We start from the raw sequence: 18241 nt of genomic DNA on the forward strand, positions 1-18241 counted from the left end.
GGTCTGCTGCAGGTAAGTCCACCCAAGCATTATGAGCCCGGCGCTTCCAGCGCTGGGACTGGGCATATTTATGAGCCTGGTGCCACTGGTGCCAGGACTGGGTCCAAAAGGTCCCAATTGGGACTGGTTGGCACTCGGAACCTGGGTTATGGATCTGCTTCCAAGGGAGTTGGGAGAAACCTGACCTTTTGGAAGCAGAGATCATGACAGTACCCCCCCTCAAGGCCCCTCCCAAACCGGGCTTCTCCGGGGGTTTTGGCTTGTCAGGAAATGTTCGGTGAAATCTTTTGATTAGGCGAGGAGCGTGGACATATTCAGCAGGTTCCCAGGATCTCTCTTGGGGGCCGTAGCCTTTCCAGTCAATTAGGTAAAATAGTTTAGATTTGGAGATCTTGGAGTCCAGAATGCTTTTGACTTCAAACTCGAGTTCTCCATCAACTAGGATAGGTTTTGGAGATTTAGTTAGTCGGGTTTGAGGTTGCACGGGTTTCAATGGAGAGACGTGGAAGACCGGATGTATCTTCATGTGCGGGGGCAAGTCCAACTTGACCGCTACTGGGTTTACTATGGTAGTGATGGAATAGGGACCAAGGTATCTTGGGTTGAATGTGCGTGGCCCTTTTAGAGGTAGATATTTGGTGGATAACCAGACTTGATCCCCTACTTGATATTGAGGGGCTTCCTTCCGATATTGATCTGCTCCTTTCTTGTATTGTTCTTTAGCCCTTTGAAGGTGATAAACAGCTTCCTTAAAGGCTTGGGTGATTGTAGAATGCAGGTAGTCTACTGCTGGTGTTTCAAGATCTTGGAGGGGATCCAACTCCGAGGTTCGAGGGTGACTGCCGTACAAAAGAAAAAACGGGGTTTTCCCAGTTCCCGAATGGACAGAGTTATTGTAGGCATATTCGGCTATCCAAAGGATGTCTTTCCAAGTTTTTTCAGTTTGTTGCAGCATGCAGCGTAAATACTGTTCCAGAGTTTGATTGGTCCTCTCGGTTTGTCCGTCGGTCTGAGGGTGGTGACTGGTCGATAGTCTCACATCAATTTGAGCCGACCGACAGCAACTTCGCCAAAAATGAGAAATAAATTGACTACCTCGATCCGAAATTAGAACCGAAGGAAAACCGTGCAGTCGGACGATGTTTTCGAGAAATTCTCGGGCCAGAGTTGCTGCTGTTGGCAAGCCTTTGAGCGGAATGAAATGCGCCATCTTGGAGAATAAGTCCACGATTACTAGAATCGTATTGTATCCGGAGCATGGAGGTAGATCGGTGATGAAGTCCATAGAAAGCGTATGCCAAGGGCGAGGTGGGATGTCAATAGGGCGTAAGAGGCCTGCTGGTCTTTCCTTTTGACTCTTGTTTTGGGCGCATACTCCACAGGACATTATAAAGTCTCTGATATCTTTTTTCCAAGACGGCCACCAGAAGTAGCGCTTGATCTTTTCTGAGGTCTTGGCCATACCGGGATGTCCTTCCATTAAAGAATCGTGATAACAAGAGATTACTTTTTTCTGTAAATCTGTGCTTGGTAGGTATAATTGTTCTTGGAAATACAATAAGTTGTCCTTTACTGCAAAGTCCTTTCCCTGCAGATGCCAATTCTGTATGTCTGCTGGAGTTACAAGTTGCCTGGCTTTATCCTTACCTTCCTCTATGGATTCTGTGGCGATTACACCCAGAATTCTTTGTTCGGGAATGATTGGTACAGGTTTAGGGTTGATCAAGTGTTCTTCCACTCCCATCCGAGAAAGGGCATCAGCTTTACCGTTCTTTGTACCAGGTCGATAGGTAATTATGAAGTCAAACTCGGCAAAGAATAATGCCCAACGGAGTTGTCTAGAGGATTGGGCTTTTGCGGTTTTCAAATATTGCAGGTTTCGGTGATCCGTAATCACAGTAACGGTGTGTCGGGCCCCCAGCAGATAATGCCGCCAAGCCTTAAAGGCAGACTTGATAGCCAGAAGTTCCTTGTCAGTAATCGTGTAATTGATTTCAGGAGGCGAGAATTTGCGGGACCAAAATGCCACGGGATGCAACTGATTGGTTACTGGGTCCTTTTGTGATAGAACTGCACTCATGGCAAGGCTTGAAGCATCAGTTTCCACGATGTAGGGGAGTTCGGGGCGAGGGTGTTTTAAGATTGGTGCAGAGATAAATTTAGTCTTCAGATCCTGGAAAGCTTGTTCCGCCTCGGTAGACCATTCAAAACGTTTGTTTTTCTTTAACAAGGCAGTGATGGGCTGGACTATTCGAGAGAATTCGGGGATAAACCTGCGGTAAAAGTTAGCGAAGCCTAACATGCTTTGCACACCTTTTACGGAGGATGGTGATGGCCATTTGAGAACTGCATCGACCTTCTTTGAATCCATACGCACTCCGCCAGGTGATAATATGAATCCCAAGAATTCAACTTCAGTCACGTTGAAAACACATTTTTCCAACTTAGCGAAAAGTTTGTGTTGACGCAATCTTTCGAGGACCATTTTCACGTGTTTCCGATGTTCAGATTCCGATGAAGAATAAACAAGGATGTCGTCAATGTAAACAACAACACACACATCTATGAGCTCTCTGAGGACATCGTTCATAAAATATTGAAAGGCGGCCGGGGCATTGCAAAGTCCGAAGGGCATGACCTGATATTCAAATAGCCCATACTTGGTGCGGAAGGCCGTCTTCCATTCATCGCCCTCTTTTACTCGTACCAAGTGGTAAGCTCCTCTAAGATCCAGCTTTGTATATATGCATGCTTTTCTGACTTGGTCCAGGAGTTCAGGGATCAAAGGTAACGGATATCTATTCTTAACGGTGATCTGGTTCAGGGAGCGATAATCTATACAAGTTCTAAGGTGTCCTTCCTTTTTTGGAACGAAGAACAAAGCTGAAGAAGCAGGGGACTTGGAAGGACAAATAAACCCATTTGCCAGGTATTGATACAGGTATTGTCGAAGGTGAAGGTTCTCAGGCTCGGTGAGGGCATACATTCTACTACAAGGAGGAGTAGATCCAGGTATCAGGTCTATCTGGCAGTCATAAGACCTATGAGGAGGTAGAGAGTTAGCCTGATCCTTCCGGAAAACATCTTGGTATTCTAGGTATTCGGGAGGTAACTGGGGAGTCTCTGAAGAAATTGCTGCCAGTGCAACACCAGTTGGAGGGTGACAAGTAGAGACACATTCTGGAAACTGGACCGTTCTTGCTCGCCAATCGAACAGAGGATTGTGTTTCTCTAACCAAGGTATTCCTAGAATAATCTGAAACTGAGGGGCCTTGATCACATCGAACACGATCTTCTCATGGTGTCCATCTTGACTTACTAGCGTCACCTCTTGAGTGGTATGCGTTACTGGCCCGGAGGCTATCTCCGTACCATCCACCGTAGTAATGACGTCCTTTACAGCCTTGGGACAAAGAGTTAGATTCATCCTCAAAACCATTTCATGATCCACATAATTGCCGATGGCACCGCTGTCGACGTAAGCTTCAATTGCATGTAATCGATCCGGATTATCAGGGCTAATGAGGACCATAGGTATCACGAAATGCGAGGTCACGGAACTGGTTTTCACGCTCGGCAAGAGGACCTCTATTCTTGTCGGGCGAGGTCGTTTCCCTGCTCAGAGTTTGTAACTTTGGTAACTGCAGCTCCTACTGCCTTCTTGGCAGGTTTCACCGGACAGTCTCGAAGAAAGTGCCCTGAGTTTCCGCAATAGAGGCATAATTGCAACTGTTTCCTCCTTTCCCGCTCCTTTTGTGTTAGAGGACCTTTCAGACCCCCTATTTGCATGGGTTCCCCGGAGTCTACTCCTTTGGAAGGAGTTGGCGGTTTGGAAAATACTCGAGCATCAAACTTGGAACGATCGGCCTTCCTGTTCTGCAGTCTGTGATCTATTTGAACGACTAAGTCTATATAGTCCGAACAATCTTGTGGGGGATTCACTACTTGGGCTAACACATCTTTGAGCTCTCCACGTAGACCTCTATAAAACAGCATAATCCTTTTGTCCTCAGGCCATTGAGTTTCCACTATCAGTCTGTTGAAAGACGCAATATAAGCCAAAAGGTCTTGATTACCTTGTCGCAACGAAAGAAGCTCATTGTCCAAGGCCTGCCCCTGTGAATGTCTTGCGAACAGCTTTTCCATACTGAGCTGAAAAGCTTGAAAATCATGGAGGACCGGATCATCTTGATTTACTAGAGGGATCGACCAGTCTGCCGCATTGCCACTAAGGTACGAAAGCACGAAAGCTACTTTAGCTTGATCAGTTGGAAAGGCTGCTGGCCGGCATAAGAAATTCAACCGGCACTGATTGATAAATACTGCAAACCTCTTTGGGTCACCAGAAAATCGTTCGGGCGGAGCCAGAGGTACATTCCCAGGTAGGTTGATCTGCACTGGATTCATAGAGGATGTAGAAGGAAGATTTCCCCCAGATGCGGGTAACGGGGTCTGTCCGGCTTGTGACTGTAGCAATTGTCTAGCGAGATCATCTGTTCGCTCCTTGGAAATAATCAGTTCCCTTCTTAGAGCGTTCGTTTCCTGACGGGCTGCATGCACTTCTGCCCTTAGTTCCCCAAGTAACTGGGCTAGCTGGTCGGTATCCGAGGTTTCCATAGCGCCTGGACGGGAGTTTTGTGGTAGGCTTTGCGTTCTGTAACGCTCACCTGATTCCCGTAGAGGCGCCGGTCTTGACTGGGCGTATACCGTATCTTCAAAGGTGATGTGTAACACACGGCTGGCTCTTTGGGCTGGACCTCTGTGCACTGTATGTCTGACTCGAAGGGTAAGATGTCTTAGGTAAGTGAACGCTGTGCTCTCCATCTGTCTCGGGGCAGGGTGCTGTAACCAGTTTCTTCACTGGATAAGGGGAGCAGGCCTCTTGACTTCAGAGGACTGCTGTCCGTCGTTTACTGCACGAACGGTAAGTTTCGAGTAATTCTAATGTCTTTAAAGTCTTTAGTAATGATGTCTCTTGTTTTGCAGGGTTCCGGCGATGGCGGATGACGGGCTGAAGTGAGTTGAAGATGGAGCCCGTGTGATGAATAGAAGCGCCTGGAAGCACGTAAGTAAGCGCTTGTTGCCTGCTTCACGATGCGCTCTAACTGTCTTTTTATTTTGCAGGTACAAGTTCGGAGCGGCTGCAGGGTGCCGGAATACCCACTGGGTTAGATGTGGAAAGGAGTAATGGCACGTGAGTATTAAAGTTCCCCAATGTCTTTAAACGCACCTTGTTTTGTCTTTCAGATGCCGGAATGCAGTGTGAAGACCTCCGGAGCGCACGAAGAGTAGGTAAGCCTTTGTCTTTCAGATGCCGGAATGCAGCGCGAGGCGTTGGTGACAGCCGATGGACCAGGTAAGTGAAAAGCTGTCACTGAAGACCGTAATGCTAACCTGTTCTTTCTTGTCTTTATAGGTGTTGCTGAAGACTGGATTCAGGATGGTAAGCCTTTTTCCTTAGGCCCAGGATCAGATGCAGAAGACACGATGAGCGTTCTGCTGCAGAGGATGCAGAATAACGCAAAGCAAGATTCATCCATCGGGTGTGGTTTAAATAGCCTCCTGTAGTGCTTAGGTGTCTCCTTCCACAGCCACGCCTAGGTAAGAAAAGAGTTCCTGCTTTCCAGAAGAGTTCCAGTGTTCTGAATCTAGGGAGTGGCTCCTGCCCCACCCAACAGGAAAAGTAGTTCCAAACAGAAGAGGATCAGAGGCTCAACTGGCAGGCAAGTAAGCAGCATGGTCTGCTGCAGGTAAGTCCACCCAAGCATTATGAGCCCGGCGCTTCCAGCGCTGGGACTGGGCATATTTATGAGCCTGGTGCCACTGGCGCCAGGACTGGGTCCAAAAGGTCCCAATTGGGACTGGTTGGCACTCGGAACCTGGGTTATGGATCTGCTTCCAAGGGAGTTGGGAAAACCCTGACCTTTTGGAAGCAGAGATCATGACACTCCTGTCTTTTTGACTCCTGGCTCCGGTCCCTGGATTCCTCTGTGCGCTCTCCTGGTTTGGTTTCCCGGCACTTTCTCCCTTCCCCAGGACTGTCTACCAGTATTTTTCAACCTTTGGCTCCTCTGCAAATCGACTATGCTTTCGGATCCTGTCTCTACGCTTGGCATAAGGTTCCTTCCTCGCGCGATCTGTGCTCTCTCCCCGAACCAAGCAGCTGAGTGATCCCTGTCTTGTCAGCAGTCCCACACTGCTTAAACCTACAGCCCTGCTGTTTGCTGACTACATCACACGCACTGCATTTCCTTTTGCTACTGCTCTCCCCCTTACGAGTTGTAGCGTTCTCCTGTTTTCTACATGGCTTGCTGTTTCATTTTTTCCTCCACTATCCCCACTACGGCTCACTATGTACTGTGAACCTCTGCTAACACATTTATCCGCTCTGCTTTTACCCGGCTGCACTACTCTTTGGATTCCTCCACGCCCAGCTCTATAGACCTGAATATAGACATTCTGGACATTGCTCAATGGATCACTGAACACTTTTCTACGGATTGTGGACTTTTTCTTTCTCTATGGATTCTGGCCATTGCTCAACGGATCTTGGGATATTGCAATGGATTTACAACCACCCTATTGGGGGTGAACTAGTTGCGTCCTTGTTCTACCCATCAATATATCACAGAAACGCCAACTAGTCCTATGTAATGGTCGCAGGAACTACATTTTCCTGCGGTTTGGCATCATGGACATACACGCTTTATAGCGGTAGGCGTAGTACACCCCCTTTCAGCCTGTGACAACACAGCAGATAAATGACTGTTTGGGTGACATTGTATATGTCGAAATTTTTTTCAGCCAAAATCTGGCTTAACGCACAGCACTGTGCGACATTGTTTACATGGTTAGCCAAAATTAGGCTTAGCAAACAATATTCTGTGTGATATATAATTGTTTTTGTTGTAGCCATAATCAGGCTCTGGTTGGCGCATGTACTGTGCCATTTTCACGAAATTGTTTAATCTGAGCCTTTAGACAAGTAAGGGTCAGCTAGGGATAGTTTAAGTTTTATTAGCTATCTCGGAAAACTTTTATGATTTAAAATGTATTCACTGTTTTGCTAACACCAAATCATTTTTTGTTTTTGTCAGTTCTCATATATTGGGTTCCCATGTTTATTTCCTAGTGGGGTTGTACCCCTACTTCTGTGAACCTTTGCATAAATTCTGCTTGCATTGATTGTATGGACTAAATAGTCCTGTTTTTTTCTCTTTGTAAATTGCATTGTTTTTGTATGTTTTTCATGTTGTATGTACTTATTAAATTGACACATTGGCCCTCATTACGCCCCTGGCGGAAAGCGAAAAACGATGGCGGAAATGCAATACCGCCATCGAATAGCGCTCGGTGCGACTATGACCCGTCACCGTAAAGTACGATGCCATTAGCGACACCGTAGTGAACGCCAACGCTAACTGCACCAAGTACGCGCGCGCGCGCCATGCCAAACCGTAATTAGCACCATGGCGCAAGGGTACGCGAATTCCGACCCTAGCGGACATGTACCTAACGCCATCAAGCACGGCGGAAAGTACCATTCCGCCATGGTGAGAAGTACGGCATCGCGAATCAACCGTAAACGGCCCCACTGAGTGCCTGTACACCGCTCCCTGGCCACATAGTACAACTCCCCGTAGGTGCAACGAAGTCACAATGCAACCAGTGAAATGTACAAGTCACCCATGCATGCCAACGAACAAAAGAATCACAAGAGGGGCCAATGGGAGCTGCAGGGCACAGATGGCACGAATACAGAAGCTATACCAATGGACATGACCTCAGTCTCCCACCAAGAAACGCACGCAAACACAGGTAGCACAATTCCGATAATCACATCATTCCACCAATCCACCTGGCTGACCGGCATCTGTTACACAAAACCTAATCCCCCGCCCCTGAGCATGACATCATCCAAACAGTCATATTGGCAGCCCTCACCCCTGACCTCACTGGGCTTCGTAGGCAAACGCGCCCAGCACAGTACCACGCAACTATACTCCGAAGCTGGAACCCAATGCAGATCTCCTCACAATACATCGCTCCCCAAATAGGAATATGCCACATCACTTGCAAAGAAGAACGCTACATGGCCCATATCAGAATAGAAATTTAATGCACAACAGATTCACCAAGCCCATACAGCCATTAGGCCATGAACTCCAAAACACATTTCACCATTGTGGGCTGCATCCGCAAGAAATGACCAGCTACTTCCTGTGTGACGCCCTGTTCCTTCATGGTACACAGGGGCTACATTCCGTACGAAAAGGCAACATGGAAGCGCCTAGAACCGCAGGGCCGTCCCAATAGGGAGGCACTAGTCCAGCTGAAAGGCCGAAATGTTGCTCCGAGCCACTAGTACTGCGTAAGGGCATGTGGCCCATTGGCGATCGTCCCATAAGATCGTAATGCTGCTCCACTGATTAACACGAAGCAGCAGGTGTCGGGAGTAAAAGCCATCTGCAGGAGTGGCATACAGATGGCAGTGGCAAAAGGGGAGGAGATACCTGTCAACCAAAAGAAAAGAAAAAGAATAGAATGGCCATCAGAACTACATCCGAACAACTCACCTCAATGATCACACTAAATCCACAGCCATATGCATGCAAGCCCACTCCAAAGGATCATCACCACCCCAAAACCACTTGCGACTCATAACTATCCATATCGAGGTGAAAACACCATCACAAACGAGTGTACCTGTGCATGCGTCTGTGAAAACAGAATCCATCAGATGGGATTGGTAACGTGCATGGACACAAGTGTCTGAAGGCGCGTCGAGACAGGGAGGGCTCAACAAGGCCAGATAGACAATGGTCCCACTATGGCAGCCCTGCATCACATAGCGCAGGGGAGGCGGACAGATTCTAAGAAGCCCTGTACATGGCAAACACCGTATCAAATCATCTGCCCATGCATCCATTCATCATTCCCTCATCCCGTAATGAGAACGCCTGTTACCATACTCACATAACATGTGAGAATTCCATTGAGTCTGTGCGTTATGCAGCCTGCAAAATCCACTGTGCCCCAGCCCGTAATTCCAGTGTTGTGAAGTAACATGTATTTGGGAACGTCCGGCCTCATCATCCACTTCGCTATTGCGCATCCCAAACTATTCATATCAATCATTGCATCCTCGCCATGGCCCCTGTCCCAAGGACACTGAACAATAGAACGTTATATTTGCAGTCAGACCTGTGGGCATCTCCTCGCCGCTAGCTGAAGACCGAAAGCGCCGCCCTTCGAATTCCTCATTTGCAACATCACGTCGAAAAGGCATCTGTGGCCGCTTGAAATCACAAATTAAACCATCTAGTGCGGCTGTGTGTGAAAATGGCAACTGCCTTCACCCACAAATGGGACGCCCCGCCCGTCGGTGCAACTCGGTACAGTGATGCATGAGGGCCCACCGTTACTCGAGTACTACGTTCCACTGACCCTTCACAAGTCTGTTCGCGACTGCAAAGAATGCATGTGAAACAATGGGACCATAGCCGAATGAACATATCAACCAATGTTACACGGCCATCGGGTACTAATACATGATTGTAATAGCAAGATGCCATTCCTCGAATTGCAGCGTTGTGTGCGGGACGTGCTCGCCCAAAGGGGAGAGCAGCTTGCACAGGTGGAATGAATCACCACAGGTGGAGGCCATACAGCCTGAAAACACATAAATTGCACGCCCAGTCTCCTCCCACAACCACTCCGAAATGCTACCGGCAGGACTCGCGATGTTGGCCCTGGGGGACCTGATAGCACTGCAAGTACTCCAACTCCAAGAAGAAGACGAACACCAACTACAACCGGCCGCACGGAGGAGACGCAGGAGGAGGAGGAGGGCAAGGCAGGGCCAGCAAGGGCTGCCAGCACAGCCACTACCACCACGCAGGCAGCCCGCAATCCCACGCCTCCGAGCACATCCGTTCAACCTCACTGCTGAGCAGATCCACACCCTCTACCGTTTGGACCGGGACACCATAGCCGCCATTGTGGACATGACACAGGCTGACCTTGTCAGCATGATAGATAGCCCAACCGCCATCCCACCCCTACTGAAGGTGGTGTCTGTACTCCACTTCCTGGCCACAGGCACCTACCAGCACACAGTCGGACAGTTGCATGGCATTTCTCAGCCACTGTTCTCACGGACACTATTGCAAGTGCTCGATGCCCTCCTGCAGCACGCAGACGACTACATCTCTCTACCACGCTCGGAGCAGGAAATAACCAACACAATAGTGGGATTCCATGCACTTGGCGGCATACCGGGTTGCATTGGTGCCATCGACTGCACCCATGTGGAATTGGTCGTCCCACATGCCATGGAGGCCCAGTACCGCAACCGAAAACAATTTCATTCACTGAATGTACAAATGGTGTGTGACTCCAACAGGATCATTACACATTGTTGTGCCCGATTCCCTGGATCAACCCATGATCCTATGGTCTTGAGGAACTCTACAATACCACGCTACATGGAGCGACACGCAGGGAACAGATCCTGGCTACTCGGTGAGTCTCATTTCATGCATGATGATGTGGGGTATGTGATGCGGAAATGACCTGGCAGGAAGGGGGGGGGGTGCGTACGTAGCAATGGCATTCCACATAATTCGTTTATCGTCCACATACAGGTGATACCGGATATCCACTGAAGAGATGGCTCCTCACACCAGTCCGGAACCCACGGGGCCAGCATGAGGAGGACTACAACCATGCCCCCTGACGCAGAACTGCAAGCACCTGAAGATGGTCATGATGAGGGTGGGGATGTGGCAGCACCTCAAGGAGTCTGCGAGGCACAGGAGGGCCGTGAAATTCGTCAGCATCTCATAGATGCATGCTTCTAGCACTCACGCCTGGTGGCTGATACATGGACACGGGACTCGTGGCACTGTGTGTGTCTGGTACATGCACAAAATGGACTGTACGCCTATGATGGCCTAGTACACAAAGATCATTGTCCACACATCTCATTGTTTGATCGTGCATTGTTTATGGCATATGTGATATCATGTTGAACACCCTATCGACCCGCCACCCAAGTGAGCCCAACACACCCCCTCCACCCTCCTACCTCCCCCCCGAACACCAGTGTCCAAAGATGCTCATTGTCAGTGGGCAGTCGCTATTGCAAGCCCCCTCTGCGGGTATCAGGGGCACCCCTGCCTGTGGAGCGCAGGTTCCTCCCAGATCTACGTTGGGGGCTGCCCTGGACGGAACTTGCAACGGATGATGTCTCTGCCTGCTCACGTCCATGCATGTCCCTAAGGGTTTGTGAGAGCTCAGTGAGCACACGGCGCACTGCGGCAAGTTCGGCACATACGTCTTTGGACGTCGCATGCAGTTCCCCCCTCAGGCTCTCGGTGCTTCTCTCCATTTGGACTCTCAGGCTCTCGGTGCTACTCTCCATTTGGACTCTCAGGCTCTCGGTGCTACTCTCGATTTGTGCCCTAAGTGTCTCAGTTGATGTTTCTATGTCTGCCTTAGTGCCCCCACATCCATCGGCATGGTCCTTGAGGAGCGTGGCCAGTTGCTGCTGTTGCACGATTAACTGGTCGAGGGACTGTTGCCTCTGCTGGGCCATGGCCATTTGCGGTGGTGTCACAGAGGGGCTGTTCGCCTCATGTTGCCCTGCCACAGGGCTTGTGGGGGATGGCCAGTCGTCGTCTTGTGGGTGCCCCTGCGTGGTATCCTCATGGTGTACGGGATGGAACAGACAGGGGGATTGGGACAGGTCATGGATGGATCTGACTTCGACATCCCCGTCTTCTGTGTCGGAGCATGCTGCCATTAATGGGGTGTCACCTATGGTGCTGCTGCCACCAGAGGCAGTACCTTCTGTGGCATCCATTGGGGGGACCTGTGGTGGTGCTGTTGTGGGCATGCTGGCTGCTGGGGTGCCTGTTGATGTTCCCTCCTGTGTGCTGCCACTTGATATGTGCTGCTGCCGTGTCTTGATGCGTGCAGCTGAGGTGGAGGGTCTTTGGCCGTCGGTCTTGGCCCTCTTTGCAGGTGTGCTGGTAGGGGTGTCCTGGAGCTCGTCGTTTGGATCGGACCCTGTGGTGGAGTAAAGGAGGGCGAGCGTTATTAATGGGTCTGTGGGAATTGGAATGGCAATGTATCACATGCATTGGGGTGGTACCTGAGGGTGATTTGGGTCGGGGCCTTGGAGGTGCTTTCATTTGTGTGTGGAGTGAGGGTGCAGTTGTTTGGCAGCCTGCAGTTAGGGTGTGCCTGCTGCACGTGTAGTGGGTGTTTTTTGGGTTTTTAATTATTTATGTATTTATTGTGGTTTTAAAGTGCGCTATCAGGCCAATGTGTGTGGACGTTCTCCTGGCCATGTGTTTCTGTTGCACTATGTGGGCACGTGGTACTTCACATGATTGTACATTGTGGTTTTGGCATTGTTTTATTTGGGCCACCTACCTGATTCTCCGGATGTCTGCACTCCTTTCTCCATCCCTCCGACTCCCTCTATGCTCTCCATTCCAATGGTGGAGGCACAGATTTCTTCCCAGGGGGTCAGCTTGATGGGTGATTCCGACCCTCCCCCGGTGGCTGTGGCAATGTTGCGGTTGGCAGAAAGTATGCTACGGACGCGTATCCGCAGGTCGTCCCACCGCTTCCTGCATTGCTGTGGGTTGCGGGGTGCGGTCCCCACCGCACTTACCCGCTGTGCCACCAGGGCCCATATGGCCTTCTTGTTCGCAAGTGCCGTCCTGGTCATTTGCGTGGAGAAGACGGCGGCGGCATTCTCCTGGAGGGTCTCTGTTAGCACGGTGAGTTCCTCACGGGAGAAGTGGACCTGCCGCTTGCGGTCGCACGCTTTCTTCGCTACTTTTCCCATTTTTCTTGGTTTCACTAGGGTGGATGACGGGTTGGGATGTGTCCCAGGGTGGTGTTTTTAGTGGTTGTGTGTATTTTGTGGTTTTATAGGTGTACGGGGTGTTGTTTCCCGTTCCGGGCCCATGTTTTTACTTCCGTTTCCGTATATTTACGGTCGCCGTACTTTCCGGTTGGCGCTCACTGCGGTGTCCGCTATGATGGGTGGCGGTATTGCACCTAGGGCGCCGTACGGCGGCGGTGTGGGCCGTTTTGGGGTCATTTCCGCCATCGCGGACTTTGCACTTCCGCCATGGCGTGGTGCTCGTGCCCGATGGGTCGGAATGGGCCGCACTTTGCTCCATCGTGCAATGGCGGAAACGCTATTTACGCTGTGGCGGTCCGGTCAGTCGCTTTCCGCCAGGGTCGTAATGAGGGCCATTGTCTTGTTACAAACTAACAATTAAAGCAAGTTTATCATTTTTTTATGCCAATGTACTTTTTACCCCCTTTTTTTGCTCATAAAGGTTACCTTGACTGGTGAGAGACCAGTAAATTTTGAATTTGATTGAATCTATTGTTTAGGCTACCAGGAGAATAATACTGTTAGCTCCACAAATGATATTTTTTGACTTTGTATGTTCAGGCACACCCTTGTGTTTATAGATGTCTGTTTGCTCCATTTGAGTGCCTGTACGTTTTGGAGTCCCTCTTTTGTTTATCTTGTTCTGCCTGGGTCAGGTTGTCCTCTTCCCTTCACTGTACTGCCTTACGAGACTTCACTGATGGGTTTGCAAGCCTCTTCTTGTGTTTCTACCTGAGATATTCCACGACGACATACTTGGCTGGTGTAGCGCAAGTAGGTCCCAGGCTTGCATCTTACATACTACAGGTAAGAGTTGGGGAGTGAGTTTGTGGGCATAGGGGATGAGTGCATTCCAACTGAGTTCTTTTCTATGGTTGTATATACTTTTTTTCCCTCTCAAACTCTGTTGCTGCCTGGCCTTTTCACCTGAGCCCCTGGCATGACAGGTGTTTTTGCCACCCTGCAGGCCACACTCTTTAGAAAAGTCTCTCCCTGAAGGAGACCCTAGGCGTTTTCAGATGCCAGGGATTTGACGTTGGATCCAGATCTCGACAGAGGCATGCTTTGTGCAAATAATAAACCGTTAAAGCATTATAGATTGATGCAGACTATTGATGATCTAGTGAGATCTAATAAAATGATCCTCTATTGGAAGAAGATCAAAGGTTCTTCCAAGATAGAGGGTCCTGATAAAACTGGAAATGACTTGGCCGATCAATTGGCCAAAACAGGAGTTATAAAGGGGGAATTCATAGATATGGAAAACCACCTAGGAGAAATCGAGATTATGACAGTGACAAGATAACAAACTCGCACTGGCAATAAATGTACAGTTGCTCAGTGAAGTAGAGAGGCTCCTGATGCAGACATGATCACTTCTAAAAAACAGGATCCTATTATTTCTACATTGTATAAATACTTAGAAGATCCTATTAGATTTCCACTGGCAGAATCAGACTATAAAGGAAAGGAATATCTTCATATTCTGATGACATTTCAGAATATGTTTAAGATTTAAGACGGGCTGTTGGTGAGGAAAGGCCAATCTTGGGTATTACCAGTGGGCGGTCCCTACCTCCTTCCAAAGTCTGATGCTGAACCATGCCCATGACACGATCACTGCTGGTCATAGGGGATTTAATAGCCACATATGGGCCAGGATCTGAACCCAAATTTAAAAGGATGTCTTGTGTGTGGCCAGTTCCAACTGAGTCCTCCCTGACACAGAACTCCTTTGCAGAAAATGGGAATGATGTTACCATGGTCTGATTTACAAGTCGACTTGATTGGACCAGTGACCCATTCTTCCAGAGGAAACAAATACATGTTGATGGTGACATACCTCTTCACAAAGTGGCTTGAGTGCATTCCGGCCCCAAATTGTAAGGCAGAGATAGATGCCACTTTGATGATTAACCACATCTTTTCTTAATTCGGCCTTCCACAAAGGATTGAGTCAGAGAGAGGTAGTCATTTTACCAGTGAGGTGATGACAAAGATGTGAGAAATGTTTGGAGTGAAAAGGAACTTCCACTTTGACCACTGCCTAGCATCAAGCAGGGGTTTGGAGAACTACAACAAAACAATTGTGAGTATCTTGAAGAAGTTTGTGGTTGATTCTGGATGAAGTTGGGATATTGGATTGCCGTTTGTCCTGATGGCCATTCGATCTATCCCTTCTTCTGCCACAAAGATGTCTCCATTTAAATTAATGACAGGACAAAAAATGGTATTACATCAACAACTGCTTTACCGAACTCAGGAGCAGACGTAACTACTCATGTGTACATTTAGAACTTGATGAAGCATCTACAGCATGCTTTTGCACATGCCCAGCGCAATCTGGAGAAATCTGCTGAAGGGATGAGGACGTATTAAAAGATCTGAATCCCAAAAGTAGATCTCGTTCAGGAAAAATTGGTCCATATTAATAAACCGAAAAACTGTCACCCTAGACCAGCTTTGAGAATGATTAAAGAGCCATCTGAAGTTAGGCCTGAAGAAAATGAAGAAGAATGAAATCGACAGACCAGAAAAAGGAAAAGGGGTCATCAGGAAAAGTAACGGATAAGTAACCAACTTAGAATGTGAGAGAATTAATGGGTGAAAATATTAGTATTAATTAATAAGTAATGTAAAAATTCCATGATAGTAGGTATTGTGTGCGTAAAAATATGTGTTGCTATGCATCACTAATCCAGTCTTTCTACCCCTTTCTGTAGACAACTAATGGAGAATTCTTTCTAGGGCCTGTGAACCAGGAAAGGGGATTCCAACCACAAAAAAACTACAGAGAGTGGAGAGGATCAGGTTGGAAAAGAAGACTTCTATCATTCCTCGAGCAGAAGGTGACAGTGCCGGAAAAGAAAAATCCAAGGATTAAGAGCAAAGGGGGGATTTGTAGGGAAGTCTGCCTCATAAGAAAAGATGCAGAGCAAGGCATCATTTGAAGAACAACACATAAGCTGCAGCCTGCGCACAATATTTGGAAAACACATGCTCAAGCAAAATGTGTAATGTTTTGCAGCCACTCAGATAACACTATAACTGACCATGCCTGAGATGAACATTTAAAATAACAGAAAACAACTTGCAGCTTTTGTGGAAATGGGGAACATCTTAACCTTAGGTGAAAGAGAACAGCAGTTTCAAGAAAGAAAAACGAATTTGCATTTTATGTTGTTGTATTTTTGGAGAAAGTGTAAAATCAGGGCGAACAGGAAAATGTACATTTTAAAAGCTGAAAGCTTGAATGGGACCACATTAAAAAGGAAGCCAGAACTGAACTGCAACATATCTGGTCTGCCCATGCCATCTCCCCCAAAATGAGATCTGAAAACAGATACCCTGCTTTCTCATGGAGATGAACTGGTATTGAGATTCAAATCCCACAATTTGGAGGATATTGTTATAGCCTGAATCTCACAATTATGAGGATACCAGGCCTCCTATTAGAGGCAGACGTTCCTCCTGAAAGCACTGTCTGCTGTGATGTGATTGATCCATGGACTAAGGGCTCAGGTGAAAAGGCAGGATGAGCATGGTCAAAAGCTGCAAAAGAAATACAAGGAGTGTAAGTATATACCAGTAGTTATGATGATCCAGACCATCCCATTATCCCCAGCCTACCTGGAATGCGTGCATTAAGGAGAGGGAACATATTGAAGATACCTTCCTCCTTGTGTGCAAATCCCACAGTCCACATTGAATGGCTTCAACACAGTCAACAATCCAGGCAATTGGAAATCCAGGCAGTAGAACCCGATGACACGCGGATGCACTGAGATGACTATACCCGGGTGGAACAAGGGCGCATCTATAGAGTTAATCTACGTTCCCAAAAATCCAAAAGTAGTCAACAGGAATCCAGGAAAGTTCTTGAAACACAGTCTTAAGGTTGATTTATCCAGTTATAACTCCAATAATAAGGAATGTTCAAAAACACAGTTGAAAAAGCAGTTAACAGAGCTGGGGCAACTACAAAAGTATATGAGAAACCCATAAACAGCAGCCTTCAGGATAAACACAAGTCTGTTAACTAGGAGATCAATCAGTTGAATCAAGCAAACAAACACCAATAAGGGCTAGGCAACAGTAGTCCAAAGTAACAGAGCCAAGGGTCAATATCCACAAATAGCAACATGAATAATAAAACAACAACAAAACTTGATCACAGAGACAGGGTGTAGGACCACCGGTACCAGGGCTGTGTTACTTCTTATGCCTGCTCAGAGATACGGCAGATGCTGCTTGCCATGCATCCATGGTAGGTGTGGACATCACGTACCACAGCGCCAAGTGGCATGGAGACCTGGGTAATGTAGTGCAGTCCGCCTTTGGATTGATGGATTGCATCACTGCCTCCCAACCCTCTAGGGGAGTTACCATCCCAGCCATGCACCCCTACGGCAGCGGGTTGGTGCAAATGCCATGACAACTGGTGGAGGATAGGGCCATAAAGAGAATAACTGGATGGACCTGACTGTAAATACTAAGTCTGCATTTATGGGTTGCATCTGGTTATGATGGACAATGAACTAATGGGGGTTCAGCGTGACCAGCCAATCTGTTTTACCTAATATGATCTATCAGACCCTCATGAAGGCAGAAATAGAAAATACCAGGAAAAACAAAGGTTAATCTGAAAAATCTACATACCGAGGAACTGTCCATGGGGGGCAGTGACAAAAGTCACAAAGCCCTGAAGAGCCAAACTTCAAAGACCTTATCACCGCCCAGACTCGGGGTCGTAACTATTAGCCCTGATGTAACAGCTAAAGAACTGAAGACTCAAGATGTTCTGTTGGTGACAGACCCAACTGAGGATTCTGTTTATTATTTTCTATTGGAAAAAGGCATTTTTTTACGGTAGGATTCTCTATTTCTCCCATAATTCTTCGAATGAGATGGAAAAAATATTTCTATGGAAAAGTATCAATAAGTTATTAGCCAAAATCTGTAAGTAATTAACTATTTATCGTATTATGATGAGAATTGCAATATTTGATTCACTTCAGAGAAAGGAATCTGGTGAGCAAATTAGTAAAGTTGTCATATGAGTGGACATTATAAATTGTGTGGCAATATTTAACACAAGAAATCCCTGAGATTACATTACATTAAATGGGAGCAAAACTGGGTGCAGAGGTTACTCCCATCAGACTTCCTCATTCACGTATATGCCCAATGACTGCAGAGGGGTATGTCTACTGTGATGTCTCTTTTGGAACACTGTCCAATCACAAACATTGATCAATTGGATTTTAGAAAGTATACACACCTCATAAAGGTGGAGTTACTGTTCTATATAAGGTTCAA

Source organism: Ambystoma mexicanum, chromosome 1p (assembly GCF_040938575.1).
Source record: "Ambystoma mexicanum isolate Mex_15411 chromosome 1p, UKY_AmexF1_1, whole genome shotgun sequence".
NCBI lineage: Eukaryota > Metazoa > Chordata > Amphibia > Caudata > Ambystomatidae > Ambystoma > Ambystoma mexicanum.